General features: G+C 39.4%; 1 long non-coding RNA gene across 1 annotated transcript in view; it reads right to left on the reverse strand.

Moving 5' to 3' along the window:
- LOC122453988 overlaps positions 1 to 18,934 on the reverse strand; it is a 38,074-nt gene extending 19,140 nt beyond the window's left edge. Inside the window, exons 1-2 of the long non-coding RNA XR_006273251.1 lie at positions 18,824 to 18,934; positions 4,688 to 4,884 (exon numbers count right to left, since the gene is read on the reverse strand). This is a non-coding gene — a long non-coding RNA (uncharacterized LOC122453988). The remainder of the gene's footprint in view (positions 1 to 4,687; positions 4,885 to 18,823) is intronic.
- Between the last annotated feature and the right edge of the window lie 307 nt (positions 18,935 to 19,241).

The raw sequence follows: 19,241 nt of genomic DNA on the forward strand, positions 1-19,241 counted from the left end.
CTCAGCTTTTTTCACAGTCCAACTCTCACATTCATACATGACCACTGGAAAAACCATAGCCTTGACTAGACAGACATTTGTTGGCAAAGTAATGTCTCTGCTTTTTAATATGCTATCTAGGGTGGTCATAACTTTCCTTCCAAGGAGTAAGCGTCTTTTAATTTCATGGCTGCAATCACCATCTGCAGTGATTTTGGGGCCCCCCAAAAATAAAGTCAGCCACTGTTTCCACTGTTTCCCCATCTATTTGCCATGAATTGATGGGACCAGATGCCATGATCTTAGTTTTCTGAATGTTGAGCTTTAAGCCAACTTTTTCACTCTCTTCTTTCACTTCCATCAAGAGGCTTTTTAGTTCCTCTTCACTTTCTGCCATAAGGATGGTGTCATCTGCATGTCTGAGGTTATTGATATTTCTCCCACATAAATTATAAATAAATAACACACATGAATGTGCATATATGTATGTGAATGTACATATGGGCTTCCCTGATGGCTCAGTGGTAAAGAATTCACCTGCTAGTGCAGGAGACATGGGTTTGATACCTGGGTTAGGAAGAGCCCCTGGAGTAGAAAATGGCAATCCACTCCAATATTCTTGCGTAGAGAATTCCATGGACAGAGGAGCCTGGCAGGCTTCAATCATGGAGCCACAAAGAGTCTGAGCACTCACACCTAATCTAACCGCATTATGTTTCAAAGGAGTTCTTTTTTTTTAAGTTTTAAATGTATTTATTTTTTAATTGAAGGATAATTGCTTTAAAGACAATGTTCTTTCTTGGTCATCAAATAGCTCAGTTCAGTCTCTCAGTCATATCCGACTCTGCAACCCCATGGACTGCAGCGTGCCAGCTTCCCTGTCCATCACCAGCTCCTGGACCTTGCTCAAACTCATGTCCATTGAATCGGTGATGCCATTCAACCATCTCATCCTTTGTCGTCCCCTCTCCTCCTGCCTTCAATCTTTCCCAGCATCAGGGTATTTTCAAATGAGTCAGTTCTTCACATCAGGTGGCCAAAGTATTGGAGTTTCAGCTTCAGCATCATTCCTTCCAATGAATATTCAGGACTGATTTCCTTTAGGATTCATTGGTTCGATCTCCTTGCAGTCCAAGAGACTCTCAAGAGTCTTCTCCAACACCACAGTTCAAAAGCATCAATTCTTCGGTGCTCAGCTTTCTTTATGGTCCAACTCACACATTCATACATGACTACTGGAAAAACCATAGACTTGACTATACGGACCTTTGCTGGCAAAGTAACATCTCTGCTTTTTAATATGCTGTCTAGGTTGGTCCTAACTTTTCTTTCAAGGAGCAAGCATCTTTTAATTTCATGGCTGCAGTTACCATCTGCAGTGATTTTGGAGCCCAAGAAAATAAAGTCTCTTACTGTTTCCATTGTTTCCCCATCTATTTGCCATGAAGTGATGGGACCAGATGCCATGATCTTCATTTCAAATGTTGAGTTTTAAGTCAGCTTGTTCACTCTCCTCTTTCACCTTCAACAAGAGGCTCTTTAGTTCCTCTTCACTTTCTGCTACAAGGGTGGTGTCATCTGCATATTTGAGGTTATTGATATTTCTCCCGGCAATCTTGATTCCAGCTTGTGCTTCATCCAACCCCGGCATTTCTCATGATGTACTCTGCATATAAGTTAAATAAGCAGGGTGACGATATACAGCCTTGACATACTCCTTTCCCGATTTGCCACCAGTCTGTTGTTCCATGTCCAGTTCTAACTGTTGCTTTTTGACCTGCATACAGATTTCTCAGGAGGTAAGTAAAATGGTCTCGTATTCCCATCTCTTCATGAGTTTCCCAGTTTGTTGTAGTCAAAGGCTTTAGCATATATCAACCACTAGAGGGTAGTATAAACCAAAAAAAGTCTGACCATCCAGCCTGCTACAGAATAATCCTGAGACAACCTAAACGGGCATAAACAGTCATTTCGTTAGGATAACCAATTTAGGCATAATAATTCAGTCCCATTGTTTAACAATCCAAAATGAAAATACTTTTACTAATTCCCATAAGAAATATGTATATTCTAACCAGTTGGACAACCTTAGATGTAAGTATTTAGAGTCTAGGGTCAGAGTGACCAGGTTTAAATCTGTCCTACACACACCCTTAATAGTAGTGTGACCTTGGGGATTTTTTTTTTACTTCTTTATTTCCTTATCAATAAAATGATAGTAATAATGCGGTTAGAACAGTGCCTTCCTAGTGCACAGTGAGCATGCTCTGTAAGTGTTAGTTCTTATCAGAGGTTAAGTGTTCAGGCTCTAGAGTTACACTGCCTGGATCCAATTGCTAGATATATCAAGTTAAATAAATAACTTGGCTAATTTTGAGCGAGTTATTTTTCTTAGTCTCAGTGTACTCATCTGTAAAAAGGAGGTAATAACGCCAACCCTGAGATAACTGCTTGAGGACTAAATGCATGAGCACTTAGTACAGTGCCTGGCACGTAGTAGAATGTAATAAATGCTTATTTTAGTATTACTTTTAACATTCTTTTTATAATCACTTGCAATATTATTATTAGACTTGTAATGAAAACTTTGGTCTTCATGCATGTTTGAGAAAGAGCAGCATGGAGCACATTTCCTGATTCTTGCTGAAGTCAGCCAGGTTCCTGACCTGTTCCAAAGCTTTGCCTCTACCAGAAAACCAAATGGAAACTCGTACAGTTAAGTGGAGAATTTGATCTTTGTCAACAGGCAGTGTATATAGTTCAGTGCTCCTTTAAAACCTGCTTTCTTTTTGGAAGGAGATATTTTCTCTGGATTGTTCAAAAACTTTGAGTTTCTGTACAAGGTATCAGCCTTTGTGCATTTCTAGAGAGACTTTTACAGATCAAAGTGGGCATCTGTTTTTTCCCTAAGGGGGTGTGTGCTGGTGTTTATTGTCACTGAGCAAGGATGGCTTGGCACTGGCATCTTGGCATCTTTCTATCTCCATGGAGAAACTTGCCTTTTCAAAAATCATACTTCAAAATGGTATAAAACATCACCAGTCATTTTAGTATATCTGCCAGAAGAATTTGATGACATTGGACTGTTGCTTAGCATATAGACCTTTTAGTAGTAAAAAAAAAAAAAAAATTGTTAATAATGGCAACAACAACAAATTGATTTCATGAGTTTACCAATAGTATTGTAAGATTTATACTTTGTGAGGTTTCCCTGGTGGCTCAGTCAGTGGTAAGGAATCTGCCTGCCAACGAAGGAGACATGGGTTTGATCCGTGATCTGGGAAGATCCCACACACCACAGAGCAACAGATCCTGTGTGCCACAACTTTTGAATTTGTGCTCTGGAGTCCAGGAGCCACAACTACTGAAGCTCCTGTGCCCTAGAGCTCGTACTCTGCAACAAGAGAAGCCACTGCAATGAGAAGACCGCACATCGCAGCTCGAGAGTAGCCCCCGATCGGCACAACCAGAGAAAAGCCTGCGCTGCAATGAAGTCCCAGCACAGCCATGAATAAATATCTTTTTTTTTAAGATTTTCAGTTTGTCAAAATGAACCAAAAAAGCCAAACTGCTTTGACTAGTCTATAAATCCTGAAGATTCCAGCCAATCTGGTCAATGTGGGGCAGTGAATTGACTTCCCTGTCAGTTTTGCTCAGTCTCAACTCTGAACTTCCGGTTTCACTGAACACCATCGCTGCTCAAATTGTGATATCTCGGAAAGACGGAGAAAATGGCTGTCTTGGACTGCTCTAAGCGCTGGATCACTTCCAGAAGACAGCTTCCCCACGCGAGCCAAGGAATCTGTTTTCACCAAGTTAAAAGTTCAAAAGACTTGCCCCCAAAGTCAGAGCTTCTGTAGCCAGACAACTGGTGTTCCAGTGTGATCATGTCTGCCCTTTCAATGTAAAAAATAAAGCACTTTGTAAAACCTGAAAACAGTTTAAGACATTAAAAAGAGAGACGCCTCCCCTCCCCAAAAAAAGGAATTTTCATGCACTATAGAGACCATTCAGAGGCAAAACATCACGTCCTCGTGGATATAATAGGGTCTTGCATCCCCCTCTTATTTGAACACAACTCTCATTGACTTAAAAGTGACATTTCCAAATGGGCTGCAAGAATGATTTGTCCTCTAGACAAAGCAGGCTGCATTTGTTCTGGTAGAATGGCTTCTCTTCTTTGTCTCCAGATAATTTGATACAGCATTCATTCATTCAAGTGTGACTCTCATTTGAAAATTTTCTCAATGAGACCATTTAAAAAATATTTTTTAATCTGGAGCTTTCAGGACTTACTCTAAGGCTTCTTTCACCCTTTTTAGCCTTGTCCCTGTTAGCTTCATAGTACTGGCAAACATTGATCTTCAGAAATAAAACTCTTCACAGTAAATATCAACTTAAATCCGATCATTTTCCCCTAAAACTTTGTTTGGGCTAAACACGTGCAGTGTGTGTCTACAATTTTAGAACTAGGGATTTTCTAATGGCTTCAGAATTTTTTCCCCCAGATAAAATGAGAGGTTATCAGCCTTCAAACTTGGAAGGGAAGGGAAATCACTTAAGTGACATCTAGTGTCTTCCACATGCCTGTGGTTATTTCAAGAGGAGTAACAAATCTTTGCAAGTTTAAAAATCTACAGCTGTGAGTAATATTGTTTTCTCTCCTGGGAAATGTGCCCCACCAGGGGCCAATCTCCCTTCTACTCACCTTCTTCAGTCTCCTGCACTTCCTGGCCCTTTAGGTCAGAATTCCCATAAATTTCAGGGTCTGCCATTTTCTCAGGGCAGAGGTGAGATGGGGAAGAGGAGACTACAAAATCACATCTTCATTAACTCAAACAAAACAGCCTTTCAGGGTTTACATTTTCAGCCTATGAATCTTCTTCGTGATGGTTCCCATGTCTCCTGAAATAAACAATGTAGAAAGAAAAATGTTATGGTCTCTATTTGCAGCGTTTGGTTCTGAAAATAACTGTGCAGGAGAGGTGACCTAGTGAAACATGCCTGAGCAAATCTCTCTGACATCACTTTCACAATTGCCTCTTTCTAATCAACAACCAGTGTCCCAGGTGCTGCAATACCTGTATGTGAATATGCAAGCCAAACTTAGGTCTCCTTAATGCTAAAGCTAAGACACCAGTTAAATTTAGAACCAGAAGGCAGTCTGGTTAGTGGTTGTGCTGTGCATTCAACTTCTGCTTTTAGCTTATGACTAGGGTTTAAATGAGTAATCAGTACTTAAAGTCAGGGTGGCCCTTTAAGACATAAATAACAGAGACCATCAATGAGATTGTTAAATATCAAAGAGGTTACTACTACTTCCTAAATTTCCCCTTGAGTGAGAAGTGAGTGATCAAATTCAGAAACACTTCATTTGATAAAAACTAAACGCAGTCCTTCTTCTCACTAATCTCCTCCCAAGAGTTTGCTCTTCACCAGAGCAAATTAACTGAGGGTGAACGATGATCAAAAGAAAAACTTATGAAGAGCCAACTCCATAAATCGCTGGTGAGACTGAAACGCAGATCAGAAAAAAAGCTTTCTTTAGTCTGAGATCAGAAGCAAAAGGCCCAGATATAAGCATGAGATAACTGCTATAAATAAATGGAGAGGAAAGAGCAAGCAGGGTTCAGTCACAATCAGGAGAGGACTTGGTGGAGCTTGGCAGCTCCTCACAGCCCTCTTCCTGCACCTTTCCTGTCAGGGAGAGTCGAAATCATGAGGAGCTCCCAACTTGTAACCTACACACACCCACCCATTCCTCCACACGTGCTACACACACACACCACCACCACCCACAAACACAACACCCCCCTATACAATGCCCTCCCACACATACACAAAATACCCAACACCCCACATACACACAATACCCGCACCCACATGTAACACCCCCAGACACAACATGCCCCAAACAATACCCCATACACATACCACCACACACATACCACACCACCTTCCATACACATACATCAGCCTCCAAACACACAATACACCCCAAAACCACCTCACACAGACACAAAAATTATACAATATCTTATACAATATCTCACATACACACACAGCACCTACATTCACACACACCATACAACACATACAAACACAACACCACACACACACACATACCATTCTCCCTATATACATACCACTCCCACGCACATATATCACCCACACACAACATACACATACATCACAAACGTGCATCCCATCCTCCCTACATACACACACCCCTACACACACACCTACACCCCCACACGACACCACCTCCCCACCAACACAACACACCAGCACACACACATGTATGCAAACACACACACCATCCTATACCCACACACCACACACACTGATTTTCTTCTTTATGAATGGGGTTTACACAGCCCTTTGAGTTGAGCTGAAATGAACAGAGGGAATTTACATAGGAGTTAAGGAAGTCCATGCTTTAAGAAATAGTAATCTGAAAATCACTACTGGAATATATCCTACCAAGAGAACTGCACACATATCAAAGGACTTGTGTACAAGGTTATTAATTGTAGTGTTCTTTACAGAGAAATAATTGGAAATAAGCTGCTCCTCATCCCCACAATAGAACCACGTGACTATAAAAAGAATACCATCTGACAATGCTCTTCAGGATATATTAGTGCTGAACAGTGTATATATGTTATTTCTAGTGCAAGAATGGACAGGACATAGCATATGCATTTATATTTACTGAAACTCTGGAAGGAAACACAAATTAATGAAAGTATTCTCTAAAAGGTTAATGGAGACAAAGATGGGTACATTCTGATGAATGAATTTTTTTAAAAACTTTTTTTAAAATAGATTTTTTTTGATGTGTACCATTTTTAAAGTCTTTATTGAATTTGTTACAATGTTGCTTCTATTGTTTATGTTCTGATGTTTTAGCAGCAAGACATGTGGAATCTAAGCTTCCTGACCAGAGATTGAGCCCATATCCCCTGCATTGGAAGGCAGAGTCTCAACCACTCGACTACCAGGGAAGTCCCAATGAATGACTTTTTAAGTCACTTTTGGTTTTTCAACCGTGTGAATGTATTATCTATTCAGAATATTTTATTTAAAACAATGACACTACAACTCAATAAATAAAACAAGCCAATTTTTAAAAATGGGCAGCAAATTTGGATACTTCATCAAAGAAAAGAGATGGATAGTAACTAAGCACTAAAAAAGGATGCTCAGCATCATTAGTCATTAGAGAAATGCAAATTAAAGCCAGAATAACCCAAATAAAAACCCCAGTAATACCAAGTGCTAAGAGGGATGTGGAGCAACTGGAATTCACATATTGCTTGTGAGAACACAAAATGGAACAGTCACTTTGGAAAACAGAGCATCAGTTTCTTAAATGTTTAATATTAGTTCAGTTCAGACACTCAGTCGTGTCCAACTCTTTGCGACCCCATGGACTGCAGCACACCAGGCTTCCCTGTCCCTCACCAATGCCCAAAGCCTACTCAAATTCATGTCCATCGAGTTGGTGAAGCCATCCAACCATCTCATCCTCTGTCGTCCCCTTCTCCTTCTGCCCTCAATCTTTCCCAGCATCCCAGGGTCTTTTCCAGTGAGTCAGTTCTTTGCATCAGGTGACCAAAGTATTGGAGTTTCAACTTCAGCATCAGTCCTTCCAGTGTTTAATGTACATTTACCATATTATCTGGTCTTCCCAGGTGGTTCAGTGGTAAAGAATCCACCTGCCAATCAGGAGATGCAGGTTCAACCCTTGGGTCAGGAAGATCCCCTGGAGAAGGAAATGGCAACCCACTCCAATATCTTGCCTACTCATCTTTGACAAAAGCAAAGACTATCAGATAGTTCTATTCCTAATTCTACCATGAATTACCTGCAGAGTCTCTAAGTTCATGCTAAGGACTGGAATAATAATATAGAAACTAGAGAATAAAGACCAATAATCCTTTTGTTGTTTATCCTAGAAATTAAAAAATAAAGAATTGATCCAGTCAAGGTCTTCTCAAGCAGGAAGGGCTAATTTGAAAGAAAATGTTTCCCACTCCAGAAGGGCAACAGCAGAAAGTTGAAATTCTGTTACTTGTAATTTTTTGGTCAACATAAAATGGCCTAACAAGGAAAGGAGGAAAAAATTGAAATGTATTCTATCTATTAATTAATATATAATCATTATAATTTATCCATATTGTTTTTTTTAAATCTATAAAGTTCATTTCCCATGCACATGTATTTTCTGTTGACTGATTGTGGACTGACAAGTGACTGCCTACTAGCCTAGCTTAGGTATTCCTGGCTGTACCACTAACATGTTGAATCCAATTTGGATCTAACAGTTTAAAGCAGGGCAATTGCCTTTGTTCGCCTCACCTCAGTTTACAGTCATTTGCTCAAAGCGGCTAAACCAAATCCTAAAATGTCATGTGAAGTTCAACAGAATATCTTTTAGGTTTGTGCCAGTAAAATCCCTTTATGATGAAGGTAAAAATAATAGAGAATTGCAATAGAGGCCAAAACTGCTAGGTAAAGCCTCTCATTTTATCTTACATATAATGCATACACACATACACATGCACAAATATATTCTGATTGTAAAAATAACACACAAAGGCTGTAAAACATCTTAGAAATTTCTCCCCAATTCTACTTCCCAGCTATCCAATGTTAGTTTTTCGCTAAATATTCCTCTAGATTGTTTTCTATAGAACTACATGTTTATTTTAAGAGCATTGCTTATGTAAAGATAATTTAAAGAAATTCAAGCCAAGATACACAGATTGGATATTAATACTTCTACCCTGATTAGAAAAAGGAAATTATGTGAGAGGATATATATAAATATCTCAAAAGAATATGTCTGAATAATTCATTAACTTTTAAAGTATTAATCTAGGGCTGTTCCCTTTGATGATTATTAAGAGAATGTAATAGAAACTGTAGGTAAAAAGAGTAAAATAAAATTACAGAATCGTCTGATTCTACATAAAAATTCCTAGCAACAGTATTTCGCAAAGAGTTAACATATTTAATTTATGATAGTGACAGAGTTAAGAACATGCTACCCCCCAAATATGGCACCTTGGAACACTGAATATTTCAAGCTGAAGGAATTTGAGAAATGGCAGGTGTGGGAAGGAGTCTCTGACCTTCCCTTCTCCCTGGAGGAAGGTCAAAAGACCCTCCTGTGAGATGTGATCTCCCACTTTCCAGAGAAAAGGAGGGACACTGAGAGGAATCTGAACAAACAGGCCTCCTTGCTAAGTTGCCCTCAGTTTGGTACTCTCAGCTCTTACCCTTTTGTCCTATCACATTTTTCTGTGACTTTGCATTCTTCATCAAAGCTAGTATAAAAAACACTCAGGTTTAACTGTTTCCCGAGGGTCTTCATTTTCTTGTGAAGACTCTTGTGTCACATAAAACTTATACTGAATAAAATCTGAAAGCTTTCTCTTGTTAATCTGTCTTTTGTTACAGAGCCCCAACAGAGAACTTAGAAGAGTAGAAGGAAAAAAATTTTTTTCATCCCGTACAATAGAAAATATTTTACTCTGATAGAAATATTTTCTAAAAAATATAATAAAGTACATGCCCTAATGCATTTAGCCATTTGAATTAAGGGAAAACAGTGATTAATAACTAGAGGTAATTAACATCAAGATATCTTAATTGTCTCAGTTCAGTTCAGTTCAATTGCTCAGTTGTGTCCAACTCTTTGTGACCCCATGGACTGCAGCACACCAGACCTCCCTGCCCATCACCAACTTCCGGAAGTTTACTCAAACTCGTGTCCATTGAGTGGTGATACCATCCAATCATGTCATTCTCTGTCATCCCTTCTCCTCCTGCCTTCATTCTTTCCCAGCATTAGGGTCTTTTCCAATGAGTCAGTTCTTCGCATCAGGTGGCCAAACTATTCGAGTTTCAGCTTCAGCATCAGTCCTTCCAATGAATATTCAGGACTGATCTTTAGGATGGACTGGTTGGATCACCTTGTAGTTCAAGGGACTCTCAAGAGTCTTCTCCAACACCACAGTTCAAAAGCATCAATTCTTTGGTGCTCGGCTTTCTTTATTGTCCAACTCTCACATCCATACATGACTACTGGAAAAACCATAGCTTTGACTAGATGGAGCTTTGTCAGCAAAGTAATGTCTCTGCTTCTTAATATGCTGTCTAGGTTGGTCATAACTTAATTGTCCAGACCCAGCCTATTCCAGAAAGATTAAAAAAAAACCTTTAAGATAAAATGTTTTATATTACCATATATACAATTCATTTGGGTCATAAAAATATGTTTGGCAATCAAAAATATACCCAGCCAAGATTTGAAAAGTCAAATACTTACAACATTTAAAGTAATAAACAAGGCAACCCACTCCAGTACTCTTGCCTGGAAAATTCCATGGATGGAGGAGACTGGTAGGCTACAGTCCATGGGGTTGCAAAGAGTCGGACACGACTGAGCAACTTTGCTTTCAGTAGTATTTTATTTGTAATACTATATCTTGTTTATTGGTCAAGTTTTGCCTATTAAAATAAAGAAAGTCTACTATAAAAAAAAATAATAAAGTAATAAACAACAAAACTACTCAGCCCCAGAAGTAGATTCCTCAAAGGCAGAGGCAACTTCTAACCAAGCTAGCAGTTTCTCTTCTTATATTTAACTCCATAGTTTTGCTAATAACTTCATGCAATTTTAGACATTATCTACTCATTTCCTACTATGTAAGAATTTTTCTTGCAGAATTTTGAAGACACTGCTGCAATAGCTTGTGACTACTAATGTTGTTGAGAGTCTGATGCTATTCTAGTTTCTTTTGGCCTTTCTTTTTCTTTCTGGAAACTTTTAGATTCTTACTATCCCTAATGATGGAGGGTTTTTCAGTGACGTGCCTTGATATGGATCATTTTCATTTCTCATTTTCATTGGGACCTGTCATATTCTTTATTCTGGAATATGTTCCGGTATCGTGTCTGGGATGGTTAACTTTATGTGTCAGCTTGACAGGGCCACAGGGTGCCCAGATAGCTGGGTAAACATTATTCTGGGTGTGCCTGAGTGTTTCTAGATGAGATTAACATTTCAATCAGTGAGTAAAGCAATTGTCCTCCAGTGCGGGGTAGGCCTCTTTCAATTCACTGAAACCCTGAATAGGGAAAAAAAAAAAAAAGGCTGAGTAAGAGAGAATTCACTTTCTCTGCTAGTCTTCCACATGGGAAATCAGTCTTCTCCTGCCTCTGGACTCAGGCTTGAACTGCAAATACACCATTGACTTTCCTGGTCTCCAGTTTACTGATTGCAGATCTGGGGATGTGCTGGCCTCATAATCAATAAGTAAACTGATTCCTTATAATAAATACATTGAATTTATATAAATAGAAATATATACACCATTGATTCTGTTTCTCTGGAGAATCCAGACTGATACAATAGCTGACAATTTCTGCTGCTTTTGTTTTCTTTCTGCAATCCCTATAATCAGATACTGAATCTCTCTAGTTTTCTTTCTTTTTGTAGTTTTTTTGTTGTTGTTGCTGCTATTCTGCTTTTCAGGGATTCTTCAACTTTGTCTTTTAACCCTCTATTGAATTTTTGACTTAAGTCAACATATTTTTAATTTCAACAGCTTTTTCTTGTTCTTTATATATTCCATTGTCTTATCATCCTGTTTTCATTTCAAGGATGTGGTATCATCACTTCTGTTTCAGAGGATGTTAGTCATTTGGAGTTTCCTTCTGTTCTTTGCATTGTCTTTATTCCTCTGAGTTCCTTTTCTCTTCTCATTTTGTCCCCATTTTTTCATGTCACAGGCTTTCCTCAAAAAGTCTGCCAGTTCATATTAAGCATGAGGTGCTAAAAGGCTGATTGAAAGCTCTAGGAACATGAATGGGGCTTGCTGAATGGTGAGTTTCACCGTAGGGTAATCAAGTGGAACTTGGACATTTTACTGGACAACCCTAAATGTCAATAGGTCTTTTTTCTTGGAACTTCTCCAAGGAAAAATTATCCAGTCTACTGACTGAGGGGTGTAAATTTCCTTGCCAGCATTCTGGGGACTGAGGTCGGGAGAAGGCGTGGGTTTCACTGTGCAGTGTGTAATCTTTCTCTCAATCCCACTATTTTGTGTCTGGTGCCTCATCCCTTTCAGTTGTGCCTGTCATCATCCCTGAGGCCAGAGTCTCTTTGGCATCATCTCCTCATGGATCAAGCCTCCCATTTCCTGATGAGGTGGAGGGTGGGGGGGTGCTGTAATCTCTGGACATCAGGGGTGGGGTAGAAGTTCAAGGGGTCTACTTGCTCCTTGTGCAAACTCTCAACTAATTTTCCTATGTTCATCTCACATCTTGCCCCTCCTGAAAGTACATGATGTCTCTAATTTCTGAGTCTCTTGGGTATTCTGGGCCATAAATCAGTTTGCTTCTCACTGGTGACTACCTCTGCAGAAACATAAGCTTCAGTTTTCACCATCCTGATAATTCAGTTACTGCTTATCCTCCACTTTAACCTTCCAAAATTCTACTGATATCGCTAATCCTCTTCGTGCTCTATTGCCCCTGTACTACCTCTTAATGTCTTTACTGTCATTTGGGTGAGATTTTAGGAAAACGTGTTGCTATTGTTGTTGTTTAGTTGCTAAGTCATATCAATTTCTTGCAACCTCACATATTGTAGCCTGCCAGGCTCTTCTGTCCATGGGATTTCCCAGGCAAGAATACTGGAATGAGTTGCCATTTCCTTCTCCAGGGCATCTTCCTGGCCCAGGGATTGAACCCACGTCTCCTGCATTGACAAGTGAATTCAGCCACCAGGGGAGCCCCAGGAAAAAGCATAGATTAACTCAAAACACATGTTGCAATAGATCCTTCACATTAAGTATAGAGAACAAAACGCAAAAACACCATTCTTCCAAGCCCTCCTTTCTCCCAAGGCAGTATCTGTCTGTGGTCTGGTATACACACCCTCCCCAACTTAATTCTTGATGATTATACATACACAAACTATTTGATTGTTCTGTATTTTTTTGTTCTAGTCTTGGTTTCGTCACTTAATAAAATGTCTTGGAACTATTTCCATATTAGTACCTATAGTCCTAACTCATTCTTTCTAATAACTATATAATATTCAAGAGTATAAATTTATCATAATTTATTTAAATACTCTCTTTTTTAAACCTTATACACACAGACATATATATATACACACACACTTATCTTCTTGAAAGGTAAGTAAATTAAGTGACTAGAATTGCATAAACCTCAAATAATCATATTTGACATTTGATATGTAAGGGAGAAATCAAAAGGACCATTTTATATACATAGAAATCTTCACTGTTGAGTTCTAACAGTGGATGAATAGAACCATGTCCAATGCATCCAGAATCTGAGATATTAGGATTCAACTTCATCTAAAGATGCACCATAATTAAGCTAACGCATCCTTGAAGCTATGCAAGCCCACAGACACACAGACATAAAGCTATGTTATATAAATCTATGGTTCAATTTGCAATTTATCTTTTTACAAAGCATGAGATGTATTCTCCTCTAATCAGAACTACTTTGTATCAGTCAGAGTCCTGACAGGAAACAGATGGCACTTTCAAGTGGGGGAACTGAGGTGAATTTAATGAAGGGACCATTTTCAGTGGTGTGAGGGTTAAGGGAAACCAAAAAGGCATGATGAGTATTAAGGGCTTGCAACACAGAGAGCGATGACCACCTTTAAAGCCCCGAGATCAGAAAAGAGAACAGTCACTGGACCCAGAGAGCAACTCTAGCTGTAAGCCAGGGCACCTGTGGGAGCCATGCCTTGGCAGAGTGACACAGCCAAGCTTCTGCAACCAGAAAGGGAAAACACCTGACCTCACTCTTCATGCTGTATTTTTGTTTGCTGAATCTGGCACCCTAGGTGAGGAGAAGAATAGAGAGTCAGTCTGGAGGGGCAAATGGAAACTAGTTCTCTTATAGGAAAGAGGTACCTCTGTGTCCTACTTTTCTCATTATTAGCCACGTTTGCAGACCTCATGGCAAAGCCATTCACCAGGAACCACAGACGATATATTTATCCAGTCATAGAATACCCACGCTCATGAGTGCAGGCTCGTTTGCGTTTGACTCTTGTGACACCATGGACTGTAGCACACCAGGCTCCACTGTCCATGGAATTTTCCAGACAAGAATACTGGAGTGGGTTGCCATTTCCTGCTCCAGGGGGTCTTCTCAACCCAGGGATGGAAACGGAGTCTCCTGCGTCTCTTGCGCTAGAAGGCAGACTCTTTATCACTGAGCCACGAGGGAAGCCCTTATCTAATCGTGTGTGCCTGTGCTCAGCAGCTAAGTCATGTCTGACTCTTTGTGACCCCATAGTAACGATTAACTGACATCTCTGAAAATCGCCCACACCTCGGGTTTTAATTCCAATTATACAGAAAAGAGACTACATATAAGAGTCAATAGTAAACCATCCTCTACCTGCCCGCTCCCATTAGTATTTAGTTTCCTTATTATTCCAGGCTCAGGCTCTGCAGATAACATATGCCATCAGTACTGAATGGAATGTCTCTGTCCAGGCTCTAGGAGAAAAATCCCATCACAGCTGAAGGCTAAGCCCACCAGAGAGTGTATGAGGGAGAACTTGAGTAAAGGATGGGAGCCATCCTTATGTTTATAACAAATATTAATCCATGGCAGAAACAACACACAAGAAAGAATATGGATGGGGTCCGTAAGCAAGCAGAGTCTTCCACAAATCAATATAGTTAAATAGTATTCTGGTAATTCAAAGGCAGCAATCTTCTTTAAAAATAAAGTTTGTTTTAATTTATAAGCAATAGAAAAAAAAATGGAGATGGGAATATCTGCAGATATTCTTACCCTAAAAGAGTAAATCTCGTTAGTTGGGAAAACAGAGCCCAGAGGAAGCAGTGAGATTTCACAGATTTGAAAATTACTTTCCCCTAAAAAAGTTTTATTTAACTTTGAAATGAGTTTGCTTTATTCCATTTCCACAGTTCACTTTATGTACTACCAAAGCATGACATTTTTAGTAGTTTAACATGTCATACTTTTTCTTATGAAATTTGTTTTCTAAGAAAGTACTGAAGAGGAAAATGATTAAGGTTCTACCTTTGGCTCAACAGCTGTAAAAGAGTTTGAACTCATTTTAAGTGATGGGCTACTGTGTTCACATTGATGCCTGGGTGAATCCAAGGTTTCCAAATGGTGACCTTCATAGTACAAATGACACCTGGGATGGAACACTCTTTAAATCTCTCTATGTGACAAAAATTTTTTCACTAATTATTATGAAAAAATATGAAATTTTTTGAACTTTCTAAAAATAATGTCAGTAAAAAACAAATATTACAGTATTAAAGAAGGAGTGAATTGTTTACCTTAAAGTGTTTTCTTTTTTTTTTTAAGGACGGAGAACACATAAAGAAAGGCTTCTAAAATCTAACCCCATAAGATATGACTATAAGGGGATGGCACAAGGATTTTTGTAGTGATGGAATAATTCCATATCTTGATTGTGATGACGGTTACACAAAACTGGGCTTCCCTGATAGCTCAGTTGGTAAAGAATCCGCCTTCAATGAAGGAGACCGCAGTTCGATTCCTGGGTCGGGAAGATTCTCTGGAGAAGGGATAGGCTACCCACTCCAGTATTCTGGTCTAGAGAATTCCATGGACTGTATGGTCCATGGGGTCACAAAGAGTTGGACACAACTGACCGACTTTCACTTTCACTTTACACAAAACTACACACAGATAAAATTGTATAGAACTGTACAGGTACCCACCAATGAGTGAATGTTAAATTGATGGACATGGAATGAGGACTATAGAGTATATCAAGGTCAGTCTCCTGGTTTTGATATTGCACTGTAAGTTATGTAAGTTATGTATAGTTATGTAAGATGTCAGCCTTTGGGGTAACTGGCTGAAGTGTACCAGGACTTCTCTGTCCTATTTTTGCAACTTTCTGTGAATCTGTAATTAACCACAACCCTCCCCCAATCTTTTAAAGGTTACAAACTGTGTGATTCCATTTATTTGACATTCTTGAAAAGACAAAAGCATAGCAACAGACAACAAATCATTGGTTGCCAGGGGCAGAAGGATGTGACTACAAAGGAATCGCTCAAGAAGATTTGGGGGGAGAAGAGAGGGAAAATTCTGTATCCTGATTGTTATTGTGGTTAGGAGAATCTATACATGTGTTAAAACTCTTAGAACTGTATACCATGAAAATGTCAATTTTACTATATATTAATTATTTTAAAAATTTGTCATTATCTTAAATATTAAAAAAAAAAAAAAAACTGTTGAAAGCTTTGGAATCAGACTTTCATTTGAATTTTGCAATAGGGAATTCCTTGGAGGTCCAGTGGTTAGCACTCTGTGCTCTCACTGCCGAGGGCCTGATACGGAAATTCAGATCCCTCAAGCCACTGGGTGAGAGCAAAACAAACAAACAAAAAATTGAGCTATTGGGCAAGTTAAGTCGCAGTTATCCAATCTATAAAATAGTAATGATAATATCCATCTAATGATGATGTATGCAAAACTTAGCACATTGCCTAGCACTGAGTAAATAGCATTTTAATTATACTTATTTTAATCTTTTTTTTTATTTTGGGAATCCAATCTGTAAGGAAATTTAGAATAAGGAAAAGAGCTTAATGAATATTTCTAATGGAAACTGAATCGTCTAGAACACACCCTTTGCTTTATCATTTCTAACCTTTTGCTGACTTTGAGCTATTTCATAACTCTGAATTTGTAGATATTTGATAGTAATATAAAATAATTTTTATAGTGTCATACAAATAAATTCCTTGGTGGAATTGTGGTGTGGTGGTTTAAACTGACTTCCCCCACATCGCTGAATCATCCTGCCCCCGCCACATCCTAGTGAAAATTTCCTGTTTTCTGTCCTTTTTGTAAATTAACTTCAACATTCCTTTATTCCATATGAAATGGTGGTTCTTTTGATTTCTCCTTTTAACCAGTTATAATGTATTTCCAGTTTCTTCACTGAATCATGAGTTAAGTAAAATCTTTAACATATGCTTATTTTATATCTGCATGAGAGTCATGATTTTACCTTTTGGAGGGAAATCTACCCTTTAACAATTTTATAGCTGGAAAATGCTCAGCGGCAATGGGAAATTGCAATAAAAATCACTAAACACAGCCTTCTAGATACGAAGTTGTTTTGAATTATCTGAAATTTTAGTGTCTTTTAAATCAATAATACTGATGATCAAATAAAGTTTTTGTTACTCTTGTTAATAGTGCTTTGAACAGACTAGGTCCTTAATTAATATTTGCTAAATGCATCAATCAAATTGTTAGTTTATCTGAGATTGCTCAACTGGACGGAAAAACAGACTTAGTTTTTGTCCTCACAGGTTGAGGCAAAAGTCCACAGGGCTCATTATTACTTATTTATAGTTGTTTCAAATTAAATGTCTAGAGGGGCTAGATTATACCAGATAATCGCTCCCAACCCTTAGTGGCTCAGCATAAGGAAAGTTGATTCTTCCCTAATCATTGCAGTGAGGGGGGTCTTTTGATGACTTTCACTCAAGGACTCAGGCTCTGGAGACTCTGTGCTGTGTGCTGTGCTGAATTGCTTCAGTAGTATCCAACTCTTTGCAAGACTACCGACCGCAGTCTGCCAGGCTTCTCTGTCCAAGGGATTCTCCAGGCAAGAATACTGGAGTGGGTTACCCTGCCCTCCTCCAGGGGATCTTCCTGAACCAGGCATGGAACCCATGTCTCCTGCACTGGCAGGCAGGTTCTTTGCCACTAGCGCCACCTGGGAAGCAGTGGAGATTCTATTTAACACTAATTTCTAGAACCACTGCAGCAGCAGGATGGGAATCTGAGACATACACATGGGCTTTTAAAGTTTTCCCTGGGAAATGATGGGGCTTCCCTCACAGCTCAGCTGGTAAAGAATCCACAATGCAGGAGACCCTGGTTCAATTCCTGGGTCAGGAAGATCTGCTGGAGAAGGGATAGGCTACCCACTCCAGTATTCTTGGGCTTCCCTTGTAGCTCAGCTGGTAAAGAATCTGCCTGCAGTGTGGGAGACCTGGGTTCGATCCCTGGGTTGGGAAGATCCCCTGGAGAAGGAAAAGGCTACCCACTCCAGTGTTCTGGCTTGGAGAATTCCATGGACTGTATAGTCCATGAGGTCTCAAAGAGTCAGACACTTTGCAACTGAGCGACCTTCATTTCACTTCATACTTCACTGGGAAATGATTTGTGTTACCTCTCACATTCCGCTAGCCAAAGCAAGTCTCACAGTCTCACCTTACTTCGAAAGGGGCAGGGAAGCACAGCCCCTGACTTGTACCAGGAGGAAAGAAAGACCAAAATGGCATTAATGAATCCCACATCAATATGCTCAGAGATAAAATGAGCACAAAAGGATGAGGTGCCCCACAGGAGACTTCTGATCATTGGTAATATGAACTGTAGAGATGTTAGAAATGTACTTGACACCTTCTCCTCTCACGAAAACATTTTCATGCCACTGCCACACAAAATATCATCCTTTGTGATTGTTTTTGTTGTTGTTAGGGTTTCAGAGAGAAAAGAAAACTTTCCTTTTTGTTATCACCACCAGAAAATCACTGAGGTCCCTGGCAGAGGTGGAGAGAAGCTGGCGGCATTCATTTAAGAAAAGGAATAATTTGAATATCCAAGGGGAAACATAAAAAGAATCAAAATAAAATGTCAAGTGAAGAAACAAAAGAAGAGTGAAAAAAGTTTTTATCAGGTAAAAGAATATTTTTCAAAAAGCAGATCAAGAATCTGATAAAGTACTTACCTGATAATCCACAGCCAGGGTGGGTGCAGAGTCCTGGTTGATTTTTGTGTACTCTTTGGTGAAGACAGAGTGGTTATGCCCTGGCACAGTTTTAGAACAGGAAGAATGCAGGCTTTAAATCACTGTTTTATTGAAGGAAAAAAGTAGCCTGCACCAGAGGACTCAAAAAACCCAGGAAGTGAAGTGTAGCCAACGACTGCCCAGGGGCATGGGGTAGGGGGGGCCTGTACCTGGATCCAGACCAAGTCTGTTTCAAGTTTATTTGATTGAGAATTTCACTTTGAAAAGAGTACTTCATGGGGACCTTTGGGAGCTGTCAAATTCTGCCCCGAGGCAGAAGATTAACGGCTCTGTGGACCAGCAGGGAGAAGCCCCATAAATCAGAAGCCGCTTGTTTGCGGGTCTGTGGCTTACAGGT

The sequence above is a fragment of the Cervus canadensis genome, chromosome 15 (assembly GCF_019320065.1).
Source record: "Cervus canadensis isolate Bull #8, Minnesota chromosome 15, ASM1932006v1, whole genome shotgun sequence".
Classification (NCBI taxonomy): domain Eukaryota; kingdom Metazoa; phylum Chordata; class Mammalia; order Artiodactyla; family Cervidae; genus Cervus; species Cervus canadensis.